We start from the raw sequence: 25,613 nt of genomic DNA, 5'->3' as shown, positions 1-25,613 counted from the left end.
ATAATAATACTTTATTACGATCAACAGATCAGATTGGTGTTGCTTGAAGTGGACTTTTTAAAGGTGGGGGAACAGGTGCGCGGTTTGGTTAAGTGCCTGGTACACCCTTTTCCCGAGAATGTGCAGAGGGGCTGAGTTATCTCCACCTGTTCCAGTTCTCTTCTGGGCTTCAGTTCTGATTACTGGACTAGTGCAGTCTACAATCCATGGTTGTGATCTAGTTTGTCCACACTGAGCCCAGCTGACTGCTACTCTTTAAGGAGGTCACACGTTTACTGGATACCAGGTCCTCCATGTTCTTCTTTGCCTTGAGTGGCTCTGCCCAAATTGCTTCTTTGGTGCTTCCTCCACCTTCTCTGGGTTGAGTTGGGGCCTGGGTGCCCTAGGGTGCTGGAATCAGTGGAGGCCTGAAGAGAGACACACCTCCCCCATGGCCTCATCCTTCAGTGGGATGAATCTGGACCCATTCACCAGTCCAAAGTTTCTCAACCATCAGCAGACTGTCTTCTCCCAGAGTATGGGAATATGGGTTCAAGTTCCTTTTGCTGCCTCTACCACCTCCTCCCCATCTGTCTCACTCAAGGACAATGAGTCCTCTTCCTTCTCCATTAAGACAGGGTCCTGCCAGCTTGGCCCGGTCAACAGCCCCTCACTTAGGTGTGGCTCACCTGCCTCCATCTTCTTCCTTCCACCTGAGACCTCTCTCTGTCTCTCACCACCTTCCTCTTGCCTTGCCACCAGGGTCCACTGGTGGGTGTGGAGCGAGGGGGGATGCTCTGCTGAAGATGGACGAAGCATCTTCTTCACAGTAGCTTCATCTCTGCCAAAGTTGAGGGCAGTTGGGTAATTTAAAGTCCTCCAGACATTGGCCTAGTTCTGGATTAGGCAACTTGTAGCCCTCCAGCTGTTGCTCAATTGTAACTCCTATCATCCTTCACTGGCCACTGTGCTGGCCAGCACTGATGGGAGTCATATACCCCAGTGACATCTGGAGGGCCACACATTGGTCAACTGTGTGTTCTGTTGATAAAGTTGCATCCATTTAGCCTGAGTTAAGTCTCATGTCTTCATTTCTGGTGATGTACAGGCTACCTTCTATTAGAATGTGTATATGGTATGTATATACAGTGGTGCCTTGCTTAGCGAGTGCTCCATTTATCAATGAAATCGCATAGCGACAAACTTTTTGTGATCGCAACAGCAATCACTTTGCAATGTTCCCTATGGGGGAATTTCGCTTTGCAATGATCGGTTCCCTGCTTAGGGAACCGATCGTCACAAAGCCACCATTTTTGCACAGCTGATAGGCAGTTTCAAAATGGCTGCTGGAAAAAAACATGGCCGCCCAGTGTTTTCTGGGATGAATTCCTCGCTTAAGAGGCACCAGAAATGGCCACACTATGGAGGATCTTCACTGAACTGTGAGTTTTAAGCCCATAAGAACGCATTAATCGCATTTTAATGCGTTTCTATGGGCTTTTTTATTTCGCATTGTGATGTTTTCATTCAACAGCGATTTCGCTGGAACAAATTAACATCGCAATGTGAGGCACCACTGTATTATGCAACCGAACATGTGTATGTGAATATAAGAATGAATGAGATATATTATTTGCATAATAGAACATGTGTAACCAATCAGAATGTGTCTAGTATCAGCCAACAGGTGCTTAGAGGGTTAACAGTCAGCTATGAGAAAAAGTTTCACTTGGCTTGTCTGTTGCTGTGTTAGTTTCCAGTTAGCACTGTCTGCTTCTAGATGGCTAATGTCGGTAAGTTAGTAAAGATGTTAGGAAACTGATAAGTGTCTGTCAAGAAACTGTAATAGGTCTGTCAAGCACAAACCAAATCTATACCAACTCAAATGTTCAATTACTGATAGTTTATTCTTCAACATGTTTTTTTTTTTTGCAGTAAATGCTCTTTACTATGACTCAATATTATTTTAATCTGCTGGCACACACACATACCATATTTTTCTGTGTATAAGACTATGCTTTTGTCTATAATCCTTAGACTAAAAATTGAGGGTCGTCTTATACATGGAAGTAAGCTGAGGAGAGAAAAAACAGGTGGAGGGGAAAGCAGGGATCAAAGTGATCCTGCAGGGCTTTGATCCCTTTCCCCCTACACTTGGAAAGCCCCACTTAGATTTCTTAATGTTGGGTTAGAAAAGTGGGGGGCGTCATATACAAGGGTGTGTGTTATACACAGAAAAATATGGTATATCTCAAGACAGAATACTACTCATAATCTGTGCAGGGATTTTTTTATATATACTCTCGTACATGATCCGTTGTGTGCAAACTCACAAAAACTCAACACTTTCAAGGTGCCCCCAAAACTAAAGTAAAATGCACTTGTGTCTGAGAACCCACAACCTCTGACAACCATTGGGTGGCCTTTTCTGATGTCACAGAGGTCTCTGGTCGTCATTGGCTAAACTGCTCAGAGCATTCAGAGGAGCATCCCAGCAAGAAGAGCACACTGAAACAGACATAGAAGAAGCAGGGCACGGAGAAAGGAGGAAAGAGGGCTCAGAAGGCAGGAGAAGGACAGGAGCTGAGAAATCAAAGGAAGGAATGCTTTGAGGGCCTGGGGATGAGAAGACTACAAGGTGATTCTGGAGGGGAAAGGAAAGCTGGAAAAGAACATGGGCAGAAGGCTTCAAGCACACATGGCTGAAGAAGCTCACATATTAGTTTAAAACAAGCAGCCAATGCTTTTTGGCCAGAACCTATCAGTATGATCTAATTCACTTTTCCAGTAGCATTTAGCTGTAAAAGCTTCAATGTTAAATGTCATTTTCTGACACATCCATCTCTCTTTAAGTAAAGCAGAAGATTCTGGTATGCCAACCACTGGCAAGGCTTTTGGGAGTGTGGCTGCAAGAGACAGAAGCCTGCCGGGCTGCCAGAAAGGCAGGTCGAAAGTCAAGCCGTGAGAGGCTGTGGAGTCAGAGCTTGAGAGTCCGATTCCCCACTGTGCCTCCCTGACAGGGGCTGGACTTGATGATCCATAGGATCCCTTCCAGTTCTGCAGTTCTAGGATGGTGCTGATGATCTCCCTGGACCCAAAGTATGCAGAAGAAGCAACGAAAACACGTTGAAAAACAGTCCTGAAAATTATTTTGGGTTTGGGTGAGAGAAGTGTTTAACTGATGAAAAAAAAAAAGAGGGCCAGCTTCTGGGATTTTTCTTTGTGTGATGTCATTTTGTGAAAGGTAGAGAGCAGAAGAGGGGATCCTGTAGACCATCTTGACAGCTGCCATTGGTGTTGTCAACATTCAGGCTGCCCTCAGCTAGGTGAGAAAAGGCCATCCAATGGTTTCTCCTGCTGGCAACATGGGCACAATATTATTCAACTCTATTGGGCTGTTTCTTGACTTTTTGGATCGTTAGTACAGAAGCACAGTATCCCACATTCATAAACGAGAGGTTTTTTGGAAGAATTGAATTAAATTATACACCGCCCAGAGAGTGCTGTATGCTCTGTGGGGTGGTATTATAAGCATAACACTTTGTTTTGCTTTATAATTCAGTTGTGTACCACTTATTTATTTATTTATTTATTTATTTATTTATTTATTTATTTAGTTAGTTAGTTAGTTAGTTAGTTAGTTAGTTAGTTCGTTCGTTCGTTCGTTCGTTCGTTCGTTCGTTCGTTCGTTCGTTCGTTCGTTTGTTTGTTCATTTAGCACCTTGTTTAGTTGTTTCTGTTGGCAGGCAAGGAGCTTTTTATTCAGACAGGCTTTGATTAATTGACTGGCTGATGAGAAACGGGCTTTTGACAGATGGCTTCTATGCTCATTATTAACGTGGTTTTAAATTGCTTTTTAATTGCATCATGCTTTAATATTGTAACTCTTTTAATTGTTTTTTTAAAACACTTTGCCTTCTTGTCTGTTTTAGCGGTAGTGTTTTAAAGTGTTTATATGTTTATATGTTTTTAAAAGTATTGGTTTATTAATTTCTGCCTTGCTCTGTGTTGGAAGGTCTCACGTTGAGTGCAAAGAGGAAAATCGCCTTTAAAACATTTTTAAAAAATTCACACCCTTTAAAACAGTGGAAAAAATTCGGAGCAAGCAAAATCATCAGACTGATAGATTGGAAACCAAACCATGATCTCAATAGACTCGAAATGCTTGGGTGGACAGCAAGGTTTTAACTTGAAATAAGGGTAACTGGCATTAAAAAAGAATTACTACAACCAAAAAATCTTTCTTTCAGATATTCTGTTCCTAAAGGTTGGACACAGGGTTCAACTGCCATTCAACTTTTCCTTCAGTGCCAGCATCATAGATGCTGAGTAGAATAACTGAGTTGGAAGGGATCTATAAGGTCATCAAGTCCAACCCCCTGCTCAATGCAAGAATCCAAATCAAAGCAGATCTGACAGATGGTTGTCCAATTTCTCCAACACTAGAGGCATTCTTTTGAATGCCTCCAGTGTTGGGAGTTCTCACTACTTCCTGAGGTAATTTGGTTCCGTTGTTGTACTGCTCTAACAGTTGAGAAGTTTTTCCTGATATTCAACCTAAACCCAGCTTCCTGTGCCTCGGACCCATTATTACGTGTCCTGCACTCTAGGATGATTGAGAACAGATCTTGCCCCTCCTCTGTATGACAGTCTTCCAAGTATTTGAAAAGTACTATCCTATCTCCCCTCAGTCTTCTTCTCTCAAGACTAAACATGCCCAATTCTTTCAGTATTAGGGCTTAGTTTCCAGCTCCCTAATCACCGTGGTTGCCCTCCTCTGAATTTGCTCCGGTTTGTTGGCATCTACTGCATTACATTTCTGTCTTCAATTCCAGCTTCAAAGCCGAGTAAACACTCCATGAGAAACCAAACCTCTCTGTTGCTAAGCCCCAATGTTGAAGAGTGTCTCCTTATACTCACCTGTTGTTGCTTCAGAATCACACAAACATCCTGCTTGGTTTAATTTTTGCACTTTTGTCAAGAGCCAGCATGCACGCCTGCTTTTTCAGTACAGGAGAAAATGCAGCAATAAATCAGAAAATGATGGACGATGGTCTGTCCGTGTATCTGCCAGGGCCAGGCTCACCTGCTCTCTCACCCACCTTGGAAAATTAGCCATCAGATATGAATGAAATTCTTTGCAAGTTAAAAAAAATACCATAGGCACCTCCTGCTGCCTTAGAGGCACACTCGGGCTCTCCAACTGCAGGGTTTTCCATTCCATTTGTTTTCATACGAGTGATTTGTTTCTATTCGTTTTCATCGGTGACACTCCTGAGAAATATGGGAGAGGAAAAAAACGAATGCACTGCCGGGGCGTTCAGCACCATGCTGGCGCAATTATAAACTGCATGCTTGGAAATGCCCCCCAAGAGCTTCTCTGATGCGTGATGTGCAAGTGCATGTGAGAAAGATTTGTTTCCTTATTTCCTCTCCCCCCCCCCACCGCCCAGCATCAGAATGAGGCTTCATGCTCCAGCAGTGGCTGAAGCCTTGCTTAAAAGAATGCAGACATTAGATTCTCTGCACCCCGGAACAGTTCTTTGCAGAAGGTGATGCTGAGGGTCTAGATCAGTGGTTCCTAAATTTGGGGTCTCGGCTGTTCTTGGACTATAAAATTTGTGGAGGGAGGTGGCTCCAGTGTCAGGCATCCTATTTTGGGGTCGAAGCAGCTTGGAAAGTTCCTGGAGAGTTGAGAGGAAACTTTGATCAGATTCATTGCCCCACTTCCACCAAAGCCACCAAATTTTATTGTAATTTCACCCCCATTTTTATTTATTTATTTATTTATTTATTTATTTATTTATTTATTTATTTATTTACTTACTTACTTACTTACTTACTTACTTACTTACTTACTTACTTACTTACTTACTTACTTATTTATTCATTTATTTATTTAGATTAGGCATCTTTCAGTCTCGAGAGACTATGGTAACATGCTCTGTATGGAGGACTTGGAAGAACATCTAGTGTGGCTGACAAGGCCAATTCGAGAGGGACAATCCCTGCCACACTGAAGACAAATCCAATCTGTCCCCTGTCCAGCTCCCTGATTTTGCTGCTTCTGGGACTGCCTCTTTGCCTTGGCCTGCTGGACAAGGATCTCTTCAAATTGGGAGAGGCCGTGATGCACCGCCTGCTTCCAGACCGAACGCTCAGAGGTCAAGGTTTCCCATCTGTTGAGGTCCATTCCTAAGACCTTCAGATCCCGCTTGCAGATATACTTGTATCACAGCTCTGGTCTCCTTCTGGGGTGATTTCCCTACACTAATTCTCCATACAGGAGACCTTTTGGAATCCGACCATCAGCCATTCTCAAAACATGCCCAAGCCAATGTAGACGTCACTGTTTCAGTAATGTATACATGCTAAAGATTCCAGCTCGTTCTAGGACTACTCTATTTGGAACTTTGTCCTGCCAGGTGATACCAAAAATGCATTGGAGACAACACATATGGAACATGTGCAGCTTCCTCTCCTCCCGTGCATGAAGGATCCAGGAGTAACTGCAGTACTTTATTCATTCATTCATTCGTTCGTTCGTTCGTTTGTTCGTTCGTTCGTTCGTTCGTTTGTTCATTCGTTCGTTTGTTCGTTTGTTCGTTCGTTCGTTCGTTTGTTCGTTCGTTCGTTCGTTCATTTTACCCCACCGTCCTCCTTAAAAGGACCCAAGGCAGCTCTTAACCACTACTGCATGGCTTGGTCTTCTGGGAAATGATCCAAGAACATCTGGAGCCCAAAGACCAGGAACCACAACTGTAGATACCAGATGTGAGTAAATCCTAGCCTGATTGTTGCAGCTCAGGTTCTCAGGATCTTTTGTATGGCCTGAATAGAAGATATGGAGTCAGCACAAGTAATGGTCGGGACTTTTATCCATTAAAGCTTTTCTTTTCTTATTACCTTTCTTCATAGTCATGTCTGCTTTTGTAGTAAAAATTCTGGTCTTTTTCCTCTGGCAGATCCAACTTTTTGGGTCCCTGTGAGAGGGAGAGAAAATACCACCAACGTATGCAAGATGGTTTTTTACAAAATATAGGGTTTGGTTTATTGGAAAGAGTCTGCAGACTGGAGCCAAAAAGGGCGGACACCCAGATCAATTCATCTCAATGGGGAAGAAAGAAAAACATACTTTTCTAGGGAACTTATCCCAAAACAAGCAGAGATCACAAGAGTGAATGTCTTGAATATTTGAGACAACCTTGATGGTATGTTTGCAGCCTTGTGACAAGCTGTGACACATTTATACAAAAATCCGAAATACACTGATTGCATGGTCACGTAGATACAGTGTACGATAATTAGATGTTTAGTATTTTTAGCAAAGGGACGTGGTGGCGCTCTGGGCTAAACCGCAGAAGCCTGTGCTGCAGGGTCAGAAGACCAGCAGTCGTAAGATCGAATCCACGTGACGGAGTGAGCGCCCGTCACTTGTCCCAGCTCCCGCCAACCTAGCGGTTCGAAAGCATGCAAATGCAAGTAGATAAATAGGGACCACCTCGGTGGGAAGGTAACAGCGTTCCGTGTCTAAGTCGCACTGGCCATGTGACCATGGAAGATTGTCTTCGGACAAAAACGCTGGCTCTATGGTTTGGAAACAGGGATGAGCACCGCCCCCTAGAGTCGAACACGACTAGACAAAAATTGTCAAGGGGAACCTTTACCTTTTTATTTTTGGCAAAGAGTTAAATTTTCTGTAAGTGATTCCACTTGTTATCTCAGTAATAAAAATGTGTCCTGTTGTTTGACTTTCTTCTTATTTCTTCAACTTTGTCTCCTTGGCTCACCAGCTGGGAGAGGGAGAGAAATACCCTTGTGGTGTTTTCCAGGAGATTTTTTGAGAAACTGTTAAGGCAATAATCTTCTAAGAAAGGAATGTTTTTGGCAGAATTTCTATTAAATGGGCTTATTCACACTAGCCCATATGCGGTAAAAGTAGCACCAAGCGCTGGATACATATTGAAAGGAAAAAGGTTGAAAAATAGTTTTAGATCACTCTCAGAGTTTGTCCAAACTAGGGATAAACTCCACGTGTCTCATTCTTGTCTGAGAAGGTGAGGTACCTCAACACTTGCCCTTTGAAAGAGCCAGGTTAAATGGCGCCAATGTCAGTGAGGACAGAGAATTCACTTATTTGGGGGGGGGGGGAGAAGAAGCCCTCTATGTATTATTCTCACTTGGGAAATTCCTTATCAAGGTGTCTGATCAAATCAAGATAGCCGAAATCAATGAGAACAAAGAATGTAGTGCATAGCAGCAAAAATGGGGTGGGGTGAGGAATCTGTGTTGAATAAAAGTCCTGACCATTGATTAGGGCACCCCCTTCTTTTAAGACACAAGGGCACTTATGGGAATGTCCGTTGCACTCACAACAAAGCATGTGCTCCCTGCCTAACCCATTATGCAGACTCGATACCCAAAGTGGTGTGGTGCTTAGGGCGCCAAGGAGGTGCTATGGGAAGCCACAAAATAAAGGTGTGACCGCATACAACCGACAGACCCGTGTTGACACTTGTTGTGTAGCCATCACTCAGGCTGCTGTGGTTATACTCCACATCTCACTTCAGATCATTATTGGATAGAAGGGCCAGATAAACCAGGAGTATTTTCCAAGTGTTTTTTTCCAGTTATTTGGCCATTATTGCATTCCTTTCTAGATGTTATACTAGCACAATATGTGAAATCACTTGTAGTCTGAAATGATACAGTCCAGGGTTCTGTTCACCTCCAAGGTGAAAACTTGGGTTTTATGTCATAGCAGAAAATATACTGTACATATCTTCTTGTACAAAGATGAATATTGTAGGTCAGGATCCAGAGGAAGATAAATCTGGATCTACTGGGAGATGGTCACATCATTTGCAGTAAATTAACCTAAAATCTTTGCCATAAAGATTAACAAAAAAAAATGCAATTTGGCTACTAGAATCCCTGCTCTGCAGTAATTCAGATATAGCTCATCCCAGTGTATAACTGATAAAGCAGACTAGCTAGTTCAAAGAGCTTGGGAAAGTTAGTTTTCTAGACTATAACCTCTGATTCTGGAAGCTGTCATTTGCAAAAGTAAATTATCTAAAGACCTTCGATAGGTTCATATCTCCTCTGCCTCTGAGCTAATATATTGCAAATAATTCCATATCCCCACTCTTACATAAAATCATAGAAAAGTGAAGTTGGAAGGGGCCTACAAGGCCATCAAGTCAACCCCCCGCTAAATGTAGGAATACAATGAAAGTGTACTGCATCTGGTTTCTTATCTAAGTTTTTCTTGAATGCCTCCAGTGTTGGAGTACGCACCAACTCCTGATGTAACTGGTTCCACAGTCGTACTACTCTAACAGTTAGGAAAATTTTCCTGATATTCAACCAAAATCTGGCTTCCTTTAACTTGAGCCCGTTGTTGTGTGTCCTGCACTCTGGGATGATCGAGAACAGACTTTGCCCCTCCTCTGTATGAAAGCCTTTCAGATATTTGAAAAGTGCTATCCTATCTTCCCTCAGTCTTCTTTTCTCAAGACTAAACATGCCCAGTTCTTTCAGCCTTTCTTCCAGCCCCCTGATCATCTTTGTCACCCTCCTCTGAACTTGTTCCAATTTGTTAGCGTCCTTCTTGAAGTGTGGTGTCCAGAACTGGACACAAGACTCAAGGTGAGGCTTAACCAGTGCTGAATAAAGGGCAACTAGCACCTCACGGGATTTGGAAACTATACTTCTATTAATGCAACCTAAAATAGCATTTGCCTTTTTTGTAGCGACATCACACTGTTGGCTCATAATTAGCTTGTGATCTACGACAATTCCAAGATCCTTCTCGCTTGTAGTTTTGCTGAACCAGGCATCCCCCATCTTCTAACTGTGCAATTGGTTTCCTTTTCCGAGGTGCAGGACTTTGCACTTATACCTGTTGAATTTCATTCTGTTGCTTTTAGCCCAGTGCTCCAGCCCATCAAGGTCATTTTGAATTTTATTTTTGTCTTTTGCCCAATTTGGTATCATCTGCGAATTTGACAAGCTGTTCCTGCACTCCCTTATCCAAGTCATTAATAAAAAATACTGAAAAAACACCAGGCCCAGGACTGAGCTGTGGGGTCCCCCACTTGTGACCTCCTCCCACCTTGGCTCTCATTGCTAGACTTCAGGATTCTAATGATACACCAAATTAGCCCTGAAGTCTGGAGATACCCTTGCAGTCCAGTATAGACCAGCTAACTTGGTTTTCCTCAATTCAGGCAAATTTCTTTGTTTTCATTTTAGGTCAGCAAAGTTCTCCATTGTGCCTCCTTTATAGGGGCTGGACTCAATTATCCATAGGGTTCCTTCCAGCTTTTCAGTTCTAAGATGATGATGATGAAGAAGCTGAAAACTCCCTGTGAAAGAAACCTATCAATGAAAAAGGTGCCACTGAAATTTGTGGGTCTTTAGGTAGTTTCCTTGATTTCAGCATGAAATCCAGATTCAGCCCATTTTGCCCTAGAGTAGTGCCCAGACTTAGCTATGCCTAGAACAGATTCACAGAAACCAGGAGGACTGGAACCAATCACTAAGTTAAGTCCCATGGATTTCAGTGGGATCCCTGTAATTGCAGTAAGTCTGGTCCCAGCCCCATATTCATTATCCCAATAACAGCAACCATATAAGGTTGGCAAGTATTGTCATCCTCATATTGCAGGGGATTAGGATGGGAGTGATACTGAAGAATACTAGTTTCCATAGTAGTTATAGGTAAAGGTAAAGGCTCCCCTTGACTATTTGTCCAGCCGTGACCAATTCTAAGGCACAATGCTCATCCCCGTCTCCAAGCCATGGAGCCAGCATTTGTCCGAAGGCAATCTTCCGTGGTCACATGGCCAGCGCGACTAGACACGGAATGCCGTGACCTTCCCACTGAGGTGGTACCTATTTATCTACTTGCATTTGCATGCTTTCAAACACTAGTTGGCAGGAGCTGGGACAAGCAACGGGAGCTCACTCCGTGTCGTGGATTCGATCTTACGGCGGCTGGTCTTGCAGCACAGAGGCTTCTGTGGTTTAACCCGCAGCGCCACCATAAGCAAAATGTACATTGAGGATGTCTGTGTTTCTCACTCAGTCACTTGCTTGAATCCTACTGGTGATCATGTGAGATCTGCATGACTTGCCACCGCTAATTGTGACTAATTGACAAGGTATTGGTGCACATGCCTGGATAAGTACCCAATTTCACAACTGAGATGCAGCCCATCACTTAATCACAATTAGCCACGGAAAGTTATGCACACGCAACCTGAACAGCAATATGATCCTGGCCGCTGCCTGTTAATGCCAGAGCTATGCCTTTGTCCTTATCAGTGCCCATTGAGACCTTTAGACACAGTCCTTTTGCTGGCAAGCCTCCCGCGGAGACAACCTGTTGCCACTCTGCATGTGTAGAAGAGACCGCACAACCTGGACCAATGCCTCAACATTATCCAGATGCAAGTATTCCTTCCTGCAGATATATTTTTCCCTAACAGGCAATGGACAGAAGTGTGGCAGCTTCCCATTTAAATGAGCCTAACAAATCCACCCAAGAGGCAAGCGACTCATCCATCATAACATGTCAAACCTGCCCCAAAGGTGAGCTAGTCCTCTATCTCAGTATTGCAGAGTGTTGACGGGGTCCCTGGAGCGACACTTCTTCGGCTGACAGGGAGAGCGAGAAACAGATACGGTCAGTGAAGTCTGAGTCGCTCACGGAGTTGCACCGCCCCAAATATCACAGGGGCACAGAAACCACAGATGTCAACCAGGTTGGCTCACTTCTCTGTCACTGCATCCCTTTTGCAAGAGAGACCTCGCCATTCTGTTTGCACTTGAATGAACGAGAAATTTAGCTTTGTAGAGTCTTCTGTTCCAAATTTCTTGCTGGACCTTGGAATTCTGCCTGAGCCAGTCTCGTTCCCAAAGTGAGCCAACACATTAAGAATTAGCTGTTGTTTCTTTTTATTCTCCTTATTTTCCAATGTCATCAGAAGTATTATACATGGACAATTCACCGCCACCTTCAGCTGCTTTGGTTTCTTCAAGTCTTCTTCTGTATCACCCATACGCAGAGATGGAACATGAAGTAGATTTAAGCAAAATAATGCAATAAAAGAAAGAACGGTTCACAAAAAAAAATTCACATTCCCCAACATTCAAATTTTTGATGTGGTAGTTGATCCCACCTGGTGTCTACATCAAACTACAAATATGGACATCCATATACGGTACAACTTGGAATGCATTTTTCCTGATATGTAAAATTTTTGTATGCAGCTTTCCTTAGCATGCACATTTGTTTGCAATTTCCCCAAGGAGACACAATGTATGCAAGCTGTTTCCTCAATGCACAGCCCTTCTGGTGCATGAATTTGTTGACCAACAAGGGGGTGGAATCATGTAGGAACTAGAGATGGGCACGACCCACCCATTTGACAGTTCGTGCCAATTCGTTTACCAACTGAATAGGTTTCAGTGCTTCCTAACCCGACCTCCCCTAGTGGGGTGCTCACTCAGAGGCTGTGTCCAGAGGAGGTGGGTCAGGGAAGGCAGGCCCGCCAGAGGAGATGGATCTGGGGAACGCTGAACACCCACATTGGCAGCTGGTGCCCTTTTCCTGTAGTGACCCTCTGCCTTCCTCTCCCTCTGCTGAAAAAAAGATGGCATGTAAAACTCTGACAGGCAAAATTTCTGCATTTCCAGTTTGATTGGCCCGCAGTCATGAAGAAGGAGCAAGAAACAAGTTAACGGATGAATCAGCTGATGAGTCAGCTCAATAGAAGCTATCAAACTGCTATTAGTATAATACTCTGTTTAATTAGGGTACAAAACTGCAACCCGTCGCCTTTGATAAATGCTCATTAAAGAGTCGCGTACTCCCACTCAGATCGGAAGGCTGGTGATCTCGCACAAATAAAAGATCCAGCAGGCTTGAAAAGAGTTGAGCTCATTTTTAGTAGGATATTATCCAACAGGCAGGCAGGACATGGCAGCCAAGATGGTTTCCAGAGCATTTCACAGTGATTAGCAGAGGAATCCGTATCGCTGATCAACTGGCGGGAAGAGTTGAAGATGGGGAGGCAATATATGTCCAGCAGCAGAGAGAAGTTAAGCTGCTGGAAGGTTGGGGCATACCTATCCCTAGCTGGTACTCAATACACAAAATAAAAAGTGATGTGGAGGTATATAATTGTCTGCCATATTCCTACTAGCAGTAAGCTCCGAAGTAGGAATGATGGGAGTTTTATTCTAACACACCTGAAGGTGACAGATTGGGAAAGGCTGATTTAGTTGAAAAAATATATACTTTTGCAAATGTTTTCAGTCAATGATAATAATAATATCAGGTCAGGTTTGTTATTGTTATTGTTATTGTTATTGTTGTTGTTGTTGTTATTATTATTTTTATTACTACTACTACTACTACTACTACTACTACTAATACTAATACTAATACTAATACTAATACTAATACTAATACTACTAATACTAATACTAATACTAATACTACTTCTTTTTAATTAATTTTTTTAATTTTTAAATTTTTATTAGATTAACTACAACAAGCTGGGCTCTCTTTGAATTTAGAGGTGGGATTGATTAGCGGTGGACAGACTGACAGACACTCCAGCCCGGAAAAGCCCCTCCCAGTCCCTCAAACCACAAGGCGCAGCCTGTGAGGATCAAAGCAACCAGTGAGATTCGCCCTTCCTGCATGAGAGTGGGAAGACCCACAGACTTTTCCCATCAACTACACAGCAGCACAACACACAAACTGTACAAGCTATGCATTATGCTTGTAAAGACTTGCATTTGTGCAAAGGGGGGAAAAACCAGCTGTGCCAAATACAAGTGCTTTTGTCTGTAAAAAAAGAACTTCTGAAAAGGTTCTATCACTGCAAAAGAAGACAAAATGTAACAAAATGGCCCAGCAAGGGGGGAAACTTCTGATAAAAGACAAAATAAGCAAAGACTTTTGAGATCCTATGTAAAAGGCTTTCACAGCTGGGGTCTAATGGTTGTTGTGGGTTTTTCAGGCTCTTTGGCCATGTTCTGAAGGTTGTTCTTCCTAACGTTTCTGTGGCCGGCATCTTCAGAGGACAGCACTCTGTGCTCTGGTGTAGCTTGCTTGGGAGTGGAGTAATCACCCATCTCCTGAAAAGGACAAAAGCCTATCTCACAGCCATAAATACTCAACTCCCAAACAAACTGCACCAGAGCACAGAGTGCTATCCTCTGAAGATGCCGGCCACAGAAACTGGCGAAACGTTAGGAAGAACAACCTTCAGAACACGGCCAAAGAGCCTGAAAAACCCACAACAACCATCCTGTGCAATGTTTGTAAATATCTCGTGTGGTACGGTCACCAGAAGAAGAAAAATAAGAGGAACGAGGTATCTCAGGTCACCTTGTTCTTCTACATTCAGATGTAACCCGGCCACTAACCCTGTGAATTAAGCCAGGATCAGCATCTCTGTATTGGAGAGAAGGAAGCTGAGTGAGAGCGATTTGCCCAGTTACACAGAATGAATCCGCAGCAGAGGTGCGATCTAGCGCAGGGATCACAGCTCAGCTTCCAGTCCTCTGTGCTGCACCAGCTATCTAAGAAAAAAAAAGCCCTCTGCATGTCTGTGTTTGCCAGAATCTACGCACTTTGATATGATTTCGGTAATCAAATTGCCCTCCTGTTTTTATGCACATTTCCCTCGAGCTATGTTCCATGGAATTCTATTTTCTTTCATCAAACAGCTGCATTTCAGATTGCAGCTTAAGGCCAGGGATGAGAAACAATAACAATAGCGATAGCAATAACAATAGCAATAACAATAATAATAAAACAAGAGAAAGGGGCTTGAGAACATGTCCCCATTGGAACATTTCTGCGTAGACTCTTTTTTCATTTTTAGTTTTTCTTGCTATTTTCCTCTTATCTGGGACAAACTTGTAAAACAATTTGCAACATACTGCAAGAAGCAAAGCTAAGATTAAAGGATTAAGATGCCTGAAAAAGCAGGCTTGATTTTTCCCACGCTGAAAAACAATAACATTTTTGGCAACGGCCCCCAGTATTCCTCGTATCTCTATTTTTTTTTCCTGTTTTCCAAATTTCATGGCGACGCAGACACAGTATTGCCGATAGGGTAATGAAAAGACCTTTGCATTCAAAACAAAAAGCAAAGAAAGAGATGAATTGGGTGGGGAAATGAATGCTTGAAATTTTATAAATACTTTCGTGAGTTACTGTCCCGCACGCACCCGCAAGGAAAGATTGATTTCGCTACGTTAGAAGATGATTGTTTCAGGTCTGATGGACTTATTTCATGCCAAGGTTGTTGGCCTGGATCACAAGAGGCTGCTCCATAGTGCTGCTGGTAGCCATCAGCATTACAGCAAAAAAAAATAAAAATAAATAAAATCCCTTTTAAAGCTCATTTTGTTAAAAGCAAAGCTCGGCAGTATAACCAAGAACTTCCATAATGTGAAGGGCCTGAAAGGTCATGATGGACCATATCACTCACACAAAAAATATTGTTTGCAACACTATAAGAGTTGGTCGTTCTTGATTTAAAACAATGACCCAAATCCTGTTGTGTCCATGATGCCTCCATAAGGGTGATAATGTCACTGGCAGGGAGAGTTTGCCAGTAATTAAAGAGTCCCTGCTTGGATCCCAGAGCTCATTCATCTCACACACAATGAGGCTAATTGTGCACCAGTTTCAGGCAAGCCAGGTGACCTCTGAGACCAAACCAAGAACTCTTTACTTACCAGCAATTATCCCTGTTGGAGGATTTAAATTTTATACAGGCCAAAGACACTGAAGGGCAGATAGCCCCAAGCAAAGGCAGGTGAAGTAAAAGGATGTAACATGCAGGAGACTGAAGTTAATAATAATAATAATAATAATAATAATAATAATAATAATAATAATAATAATAATAATAATAATAATAACAACAACAACAACAACAACAACAACAACAACAACAACAACAACAACAACAACAACAACAACAACAACAACAACAACAACAACAACAACAACAACAACAACAACAATATCATTTGCAGAGTTGTTTTCGCATAATGGCAGGCACCTGAATGCCAGAGCTCGTTATTTTCTTCACCTATGTATTTTGCATTTAGCATGCCTGTGAATGACCACTGGAAGAGAAGCATGGGATTAAAGTTCAAGTCTAATTGCTGACATATGTGCTTCTAAGGAAAGCGATGACAAACCTTGACAGCATCTTAATAAGCAGAAATATCACCTTGCCAACAAAGGTCCGCATAGTCAAAGTTATGGTTTTTCTAGTAGCGATGTATGAAAGTGAGAGCTGGCCCATAAAGAAGGCTGACCACCAAAGAATTGATGCTTTTGAATTGTGGTGCCAGAGGAGAATCTTGAGAGTCCCCTGGACTGCAAGGAGATCAAACCTATCCGTTCTGAAGGAAATCAAGCCTGAGTGCTCACTGGAAGGACAGATCCTGAAGCTGAGGCTCCAATACTCATCTCATGAGAAGAGATATCTCCCTGGAAAAGACCCTGATGTTGGGAAAATGTGAAGGCAAAGAGGAGAAGGGGAGGACAGAGGATGAGATGGTTGGACAGTGTCATTGAAGCGACCAACATGAAATTGACCCAACTCCAGGAGGCAGTGGAAGACAGGAGGGCCTGGCGTGCTCTGGTCCATGGGGTCACAAAGAGTCGGACACGACTTAACAACTAAACATAGGTTTGAAGGTAGCTTCTAGAAGAGAAATATCTTACCATAGTAGGGAAATATGTGACTGGAGATCTGATTGCCACTCGGTATACACTCTCAATGCTAACTACATGCTTCCCATTCTCACTTCTTAAGCTGTACAGCTTGGAATGTACAGCTATGAGATACAGCACTGACTCCTCATAGCTCTTCATGCAGGAGACTGAGCTCCATAAATTCTGACAGCTGAGAAAGAGTTAATAAGGGTGAAAACACATATTCATGGAATAGCATCTCAGCTTATAACTGTTTCTCCCCAGCAACATGATCACCTCTGTCATATTGTGCCTCTGCAATTAGACAAGCAAAGAAAGCCATATTTGCATTCTAGTGAGGATCACAGGCACATTTGCTCTTTTAACATATTTTCCCAATCACACCTTGTTTGACATGTGAAGGAGCACTCCTTCTAGAGACGGGACCGGTGTCTCAGCTAGTGAGACTTTTAGCAGGGGAGAAATGGCGACTAGCCAATTTTTCACTGGAAGACTTCAAATCTGAGTAAAAAGGACCTGTGTTTCACTCTTTTTAGAGTGATGATACTACTCTGATGGCAGAAAGTCTTGTATTAATGGCACAGTGGAACCTGACCTTTTACCTCCTGAAAAAAAAAATACCAGGCTACAATCCTCAAGAATGCCATCATGCTGTTTTTTCTTCTTCCAGATTCCTCAACAGATGCAAAGAGAATTTAATTGGAAGAAAACATCTGGATGCTTTGCTAGTGGTTTAGTATTTCCGCCTGAAGTGATTAGAAACACCTGAACTCTTCACCCGAGCCAACTGAGAGCTCTGGAGGAAAGACCCCCCATAAGAGGGTTGCCGGCAGGAAGTTAAGTATCGGATTGAAGCAGGTGGTTAAAAATAATACCGAATAAAGATTAATAGTTTCATAATCCCCGGCATTTGCAGCATGCCGCGAATAGCCAAGAATGATCCTATCAATGCAATATGCCCATACTTACGTGGGTGCTATAAATAGTCGCACTAATGAAAGTAAATTTGCTCTACCTGCAGGTGCCCTGCAAATGTGTCTACAAATTACCCTTCCACTTGAAAAGACTTTTCCCTCCCCTCTTTCCTTTGCTTTTCTACAGGTTTGAAAGTCAGAATCGCACATAGGTCTTTTACAAAATGGGTATCGGAGAGATCGCTGCTCGTTTGCTGAGTCGTCCACAAATGCCTAACGAAGGTGTTAGCATGTGAGGCTCACGAAGGGGGAGAAGCCGTGGTGGTGGTTTTGCTAAGAGAAAAGAAGATTAAGTGGGGTCAGGATAGTTCAGGAGCTACGAATAGGCTGTGGGAGCAAAGACGAGCAGCAGTCAATGCATGGCTGTGGTTCTGTGCTCCTGGAGCCACTGCTAGCGGTCAGCTTTCTAATATGGCTTCCATATCAGGAATGTTGGGGAAGTCAAATGGATTGCCATAAAGAAAGAGAGAGGATTCCTTTAAATTGTGGTCGCCCCAAACCTTTTCAAGTCACTGAACTCCTTGTGCAAGCTTTCTTGAAATTTGTTTTTAATGTTAATATATTTTTACTACATACAAGAAGAACAAAACCATAAACAAAATAAAGCAATAGTGTATCCCTTGTTGGTTTTAATGGTTTTAAGGTAATTACCTGTTTTAACTGGATTTTATATGCTACAGTAGTCAAGGTCTATGGCCAGAAACAATAAAGTTTATATGCATGTATCCCTCATCCCATGGACCATCCATTAATACAATAACACACATGTGCATGCACACACAAACACACACACACATATATATGTCATATACAAACATTTTACAACAATGTTCTATTCATTGTTTATTTGACCCCTTATCTCTTCCAGAAATACATATTTTCTTGCCCTGACTTTTGCCCTTTTCCTTTGTTCTTTCTTTTGATTTGTGAGCCCGTGTGGCATAGTTTTTTTAGAGTGCCTGGCTAAGAGCCAAATTACACATTCCAGATAGCATAACATTAGAAGAAGCAATTCCTCAAGTGCTGAAAGACATCTGATTGTCACAGAAAGATCTTTCTCACACCTCCTGTTGTTTGCAGCTGAGCTTGTTTTGTTTTGTGATTGGTCACTGAAAGATAAACACAGGCTATATTTGCATATAATTGATGGCTCTCTCACACAAAGATCTGCCAGAATCAAGTCTCTGGAACACAAATGGGATTTCAGCATTTGTAACATATGGTTTGACCCTAAGGTTCAGGAGACCTGGGCTCAAACTATGAAACACACTGGGTGATGTAGAGCCAGCCACACACATTTAGCCTTGACCTACCTTACAGGGTTGTTAGGCTGAAGTCGGGAATAGAACTCCTTGTGGCCTTGTTTGTCTTTCCAGGACAAACAAGCAAATAAATGGACTATTTTCAGTGATTCTTCCCACACCAATCCAGTCTGTCTGGGGTATGGATATCTGGGAAGTATTCAGCCATAATGAGTTAACAGTGCGTTATTTGCTTAGATGATCTGTTTTCAGTCATCCCCGAGTGCAAGACATGCAATAATGGGCTCAAGCTACAGGAAGCCAGAGTTAGATTGAAGATCAGGAAAAACGACAATGAAACCCATGACCTTAGGTGGTGGTGAGTGCTCCAAAGCTGGAGGCATTCAAGGGAAAATCAGAAAAACATCCGTCAGATCTGCTTCGACTTGGATTCCTGCATTGAGCGGGGGGTGTGTGTGTGGACTCGATGGCCTTATAAGCCCCTTCCAAGTCAATTATTCTAGAATTCTAGGATTCTTACTATGTTTGCCAACACCTCTAGAATTTCCCTTCCTTCTCTTTCCTAGCATGGGAAAACAATGGCTGTCAGACATTATTTTATTTTATTTATTTAACTAATTATTTTGATACAGCCCCGTGGAACAGTCCTGCAAAACAGCTGCATGTAACTATTCAGTAAGACTGTTAGACTTTTTCCTCTCTCTTTAGTTTGTTGGAAGCAGCGATTCTGTTGAAGTCCGTTGTTGGAAGCAGTCATGTTTGTAAGTTTGCCATTTGGTCTGTTCAACTGTAAGCAATGAAATCTTTTATTCCCCCCCCCTTCATATTGTCTCAGAGCTCATTATTGAGACTGTGAGTGCGAATTAATAAGAAAAATGAGCGGATGACTCTGGGGATTACTTGAAACTATCCTGCTCTGTAAATCCCTGCCTTCTGCTGTTCGGAGGAATTAAACCAAAAAATTCAAAATTTTGCAATATTTTTTTGCTTTGTCAACTTTGTGTAGCATGTATAAGGTGTTAAGATCCCATGTTAACCAGATATTCTGTGCTTTGTTTGCAGATGGTGACAGAGCAGGAGAAAGTAGGAGCAAGCATTGTTCTAGATTAAAGCTTGGAAAAGTTACTTTTTAAAGGAGATGAATCCAAATTACACAACTTATTTTCTTTCCAGAGCATGCATATGGCTGTGGTGTCTGGAGATTCTGGAAAGATAGTCCAAAACAGTGACATTTCTTCTCTTGACAGTTGTTCATGTCTTCCCCATTTCTGTACAGTACCTCTGTGATGGTTACTTAAAGGAAACGGCATTCTTCACGTATTCAGACACAAACCCACACACATATATGTATATGTATAAAGTGGGGGAATGATTGAACTGTGGCTGTTGTACTTTGGATGCATCATGAGAAGCCAAGTCTCACCAGAAAAGACAATAATGCTGGGAAAAACTGAAGGCAGGAGGAAAAGAGGATGACCCAACACGAGATGGATTGACCCAATAAAAGAACCCACAACCTTACGTTTTCAAATCCTAAGTAGGACTGTAAAGGATAGGACATATTGAAAGTCATGCATTCATTAAGTCACCACGGGTGGGTTGGAAGGCAACTTGACAGCATATAACAACAATAATATATGGGGTGGGGCAAAGGGGGTCTTTTGGGTTATAGAAAATTTATTGTAAGAAGGAGGACAGCAGGTTCTGTTTCAAACCACTGGTGATCTCACCAGATGCTTGTCTCGCCATTCCTAAAGGAAGTGGGGAAAGGGTGACCGATTTGCTCCTTTACACACTTTTCCCAGGCAGAAATGAGACAGAATTTTTCCATTATTATTCATTTAATTCAGGGCGTGGGGAAAAAACCCACTTCTGCCAGCACCTGGAAATTATAACTGAATCATAAACTAGTAATTACAAGAAACTTTTAATGCCAAGCTTGCGGTCTTGAATGGTAACTCCCATCAAAAATTAATAGGACTTGCTCCAGAGAAACTATGTTTAGAGAGGTGCATTAATATGAAATATATTCTTAATTCACGTTCAGAAATCTAACGCGTGGGACAAAGCCAGTCTCCCAGAAATGCACTAATATTTTTATGTCGATGGCTCTCTTTCCTTGCTGATGCTCTACAAATAGGAATAACATCATTCAACGGGCAATGCGAGATCAGCTCAGAATTTGACGAGAAGATGGACAAAGATCTACACAAGAGGTGATCGATTTACAGCATGCAAATGCCTTGTCTACATCATTAGGTGTCGCCCATTGAAACCGATCCAATCAAGCTTGCATTAGAGATCTTGATTTGATCTGCTGGTCTGAAAGAGGAATCCCACTGGGTGCTTTCAATATCAGATCTGAAAAATGCTGCTAGCCAATTGCAATTTTCTACACTTTTTTGTAACAAATAACGAACGAAACCATCTTAGAAGTGTAGGCCCACTAACAAGGAGGCACAGTGGGGAATCCAACTCCCAACCTCTGGCTCTGCAGCCAGAGAACTTAACCACTGAGCTATCCCAAAACTTGTACTCCTCTGCTCCCATCTACCAAGTCTTTTCAATCCCTTTGGCCTTGAAATCTCAGGGCATGGGATGTTGCTGACCTGGTAACCTCATGAGGATGACAGGGAGGGAAATGCTAGCTGTCCTCACAGTGGAGAATCGAACTCACAACCTCTGACTTAAACCACTGAGCTATTCAGCCGATTGAGTGATCTGTCCAGCATGGATGAGGCTAGAGATAACTTGAAAGAGTTCCGCCTTTTCATTGGGAGCCTCATTAATTAGGTTATTATAAGCTCTTCTTGCTGCCTTAATCACATTGCAGTATTTTCCAGATATTTCCCTGGCTGCAGGAAGATTGCATTCCATGGAGATCTTCCTTCCAGCTGCGCTCTAGCCGTCTCCCTACCAGCCTCACCCCACTCAAATCATTGCTAAGCCATGATGAGGGTTGGGGTCTATGTGAAGGGTCATGTGATTGGGCTTCCTTTGTCTTCAATAAAACACCATCAGACGGTTTATCAAATAACTTGTGGTCATTTGTTGCTTCACCCAATGGGGTTTTAACCATAACATGCTTGTTTAAAGTAGACACTTGTTCAAGCAACAGCTCTCGCAAGGGCAACCAAAAAGTTTTCTTCCAGAACGTTTCGCAAACTCTGGTCCCATGGACCGGCACAAACTTGTCCCTGACCCTCAGTTCCCAAACTGTGGTCAGTTGCACTTAGAAGCAACTTCATCTCCCATCCATCCCCAGGACGGGTCCCCCTCTCTTGTCTGTTCACCCCAAGGTCCAGGAAGCATCCCATCTTCCTCAGTTCCTCTAAATGCCATTCCCGGCGAGCCTCTTTTTCCCTGGCGATGGCTTCTTTCTGTTCCCTGATTTTCCTTCTCCATTCACAAGTCTCGGACTCACCCCAATAACGATGGCTTTTGGGGTAATCCTTTCTTCCTCCGATCCTCCGCTTCAGCTTTAGGCACCCGGACTTGTTCCCATTTTCCCGTCCGCGGGTCCTGCAACCATATCCATTCCCAACCTCCAGGAATGTTGTCCCGTTCTGCCTGGATCTCCCCCAGCCCCCCTTCTTCCACCACCTCATGAACCTCCTTCCTTCCTGCCAATTCTTCCTTTAAAGGATTAGTTGTTTTTAACCCTTTCCATCTCTCTTCCAGCTCTCGGGTGTCCACTGCTTTTGACACCTCTTGCCCCTGCAGATTTGCCTCTTCTAAATCCCGAGTATCTGAGCCTTGATCTCTTTTACGACTTAGGGTAGTCGGTGGACTAGTCTGAGTTTGTTTGGAAGTCTTTATGAGAGACGGCTCCACCAGAAAGACCCGGTACTTCTGGTCTTTCCCTTCACAGTCTATCAGGAGGTTGGCAAATCTTTAGGGCCGAACTCCCAGCTCTGAATCTTTGGTACCAAATCCCGAGTCCCAAGCTGCAAGTCCCTCTTAAAAACAAATCCCCCCCCCAGAAAAAAAGAGGAAGGGCTGGGTGAGTTCCAAGTCATAAGTTAAGTCAGCATCATTGGGGGGGGAGAAGTTGGGTTTGAGTCGAGCCACTGGTGCGAATTATGTCCAACTTGACAGCAAGTCCTGGGACTTAGTTCCCCATCCCTAGGCTCCACATGGGGATGTGGTGGCACTGCGGGCTAAACTGCAGAAGCCTCTGTGCTGCAGGGTCAGAAGACTAGCCATCGTAAGATCAAATCCACGCGACGGAGTGAGCTCCCGTCGTTTTCTCCCAGCTCCTCACCAACCTAGCAGTTCAAAAGCATGCAGATGCAAGTAGATAAATAGGTACCACCTCAGTGGGAAGGTAAAACGGCGTTCCCTAGTCGCGCTGGCCACGTGACCACAGAAACTGTCTTCGGACAAGCGCTGGCTCTATGGCTTGAAAAGCGGGATGAGCACCGCCCCCTAAAGTCGGACACGACTGGACTGAAAATGTCAAGGGGAACCTTTACCTTTACTTTTACTAGGCTTTTACTAGGCCCCACAACAGAGAGGGTGCTTAAGTACAATCATGTCCACCCTCTGGGTCACCTCTGAGTACCAATTTATGAGCTCAACTTTGGCAGAAGCACCGACCAGATCAGCTAGAACCTCCCGCCACCCCCAAGGGCATTCTAGAAACCAAATGGATCCAGTAGCCTTCAGGGGCAGACGATTCTAACAGGTCCGTCCTCCCCGTCAAGGGAAATTGCTGGGCAAAGTCTACCTCTCAGCAGATGATGTTCTGACCCTGACATGGCACAAGACACAAGGTTGACTTCCTTCAAAGGTTCTTCTCTCTGCCTGGATGTGAAAACCGTATCCAAAGTATGCTCTACCATGGGTAGAGGGCCAGTAACCTGCAGGAACAGGCCCATGAACACAACGGTGTCCACAAACTCCAAGTCTACCCTGGCCACATGGGTCTCTGCATGGATGTTGAAGTCACCCTGAAGGAAGAGTCTGGAAGATTTCAGCAATGCAGTAGAGATGAAGTCTAGCCAGGGTGGTGAAAGTGTTGAGTCGTGGAGCCGGGAGAGCAGGACACCAAGGCTATCTTCTAGCCTGTCTCGCTGGTCCAACGTTGGTCATAGGCACACCAGACCTGGCCATACAAAGGCAGAGAGTCTGATGATCTTCGTAGAACTGTTATGGACCATGGCAACACTCCTTCGACTTCTACAGGTGCTGGATGGAATACCCCGGGTGGGGGGCAGATCTGGGAGAGCAGCTCCCCCTTTCAAAGCTTTGGTTATACAAGTCAGGCTAGCCTTTTTCATCTGCTATCAAATGACAAAAGCAGTTCAGATTTGTTTTAGACTGACCTGGCATTTATCAGCCAAATCAGCAGAGGGCTGATAAGGTTAGGCTTATAAGGTTACCATTGGAGGGAAGACCAGAACACGGGACAGATAACAGACCGTTGGGTAACGGCATGTCCTCTCCTCTGTGTCTCTTTCTCCCCACCCCCCATTATGACAGAGATCACCTTCCGCCTCGATTCCTCCGTGTTTAATCAACAGCCAGCACAGCCTTCAGACAGAAACCACAGCCTAATCTTATCAAAAAAGTAAACAAGAAATAAAAAGAAAAACAGAAAACTAACAATAATTACTCAGGGCTCTCAGACTGCAACCCTAATTTTTCCTTTTGACCTCACCCTGCTATTACAGTGAAAAAGCCCCCTGAGCAAAGTAATAAATTGAATTCCAAACAATAATTAATGCAAATAAATAAAGGAGACTTGGGACCTTATCAAGGCATCAGTTAATAACTAAACCACTGAAAATGAACAATAAATGAGGAAAAGGGAGAAATAACAATTCACAGTTAAAAATGATCAGGTTAAGGGAAGAAGACATAGTACAGTATTCCCAGGCCTGCTTGGCTCTAGACCCACAAAGATTACAATATAGAAGAAAATGGATAGCCTTGTGGTGATGAGAGTGGAGGACTTCTTGAAGGATGACTAGAGGACAGCAGCAGTAATGGGAGGTGCCACTGATACAGCATCTTTCATAGGCAACAGCAGCATCACTGAAGCTAACTCTTGTTAGTACTGTGTAGAAGAAGGCAATGTGTAAACCACTGCTGGATTTTTTACCTTGAAAACTCTGTGATGGGAGGACCTGAAATGAAGCCAGAGATTTAACAACAGAACCTTTCTGAAGGTCTCTAATTCATACAATTGCCGTAAGTCAGAAGCAACTTGATGGAATGTGACACCATTCTCTGCCCGCCAAGCATATGCTATCCTTGCTGAGCTAATTCATGTTAAAGGGTTTTCTTTTCAAAGCATGTTTTCCCTTGATTCTTCTGCAAACACGGGGTTCCCTCTCAGGTTTTCTGACACCTCCTTCACATGCCGACATTGCTACTGTGGCTGCAAATGCTTCTGCAGAGTGCAAGACTGCTAAAGAGAAGGAAACAAAATTGAGAGATGCAGGGCTAAATATGCGTGTTGTGGCAACAACTTATACCAGCAATAACTGCAAGAAGATTGGAATCAATCTAGAGTGGTTTTTTAGCTCCCCTCCCCTGCTCCAGCAGGCTATTTTCATAATAGAGATTGCCTCCCATCCACTCTACTGTATTTCATAATCAAGATTGCCTTCTTTGCTTCAGCAGGAA

General features: G+C 43.3%; 1 long non-coding RNA gene across 1 annotated transcript in view; it reads right to left on the bottom strand.

Moving 5' to 3' along the window:
* Positions 1–16,673: 16,673 nt before the first annotated feature.
* LOC140707006 (uncharacterized) overlaps positions 16,674–25,613 on the bottom strand; it is a 45,740-nt gene continuing 36,800 nt past the window's right edge. Inside the window, exon 3 of the long non-coding RNA XR_012087013.2 lies at positions 16,674–25,395. This is a non-coding gene — a long non-coding RNA (uncharacterized LOC140707006). The remainder of the gene's footprint in view (positions 25,396–25,613) is intronic.

Source organism: Pogona vitticeps, chromosome 4, assembly GCF_051106095.1.
Source record: "Pogona vitticeps strain Pit_001003342236 chromosome 4, PviZW2.1, whole genome shotgun sequence".
NCBI classification, from domain to species: Eukaryota; Metazoa; Chordata; class Lepidosauria; order Squamata; family Agamidae; genus Pogona; species Pogona vitticeps.
Note: the sequence above shows the minus strand (reverse complement) of the source record. Positions and strands in the feature narration are given on the sequence as shown.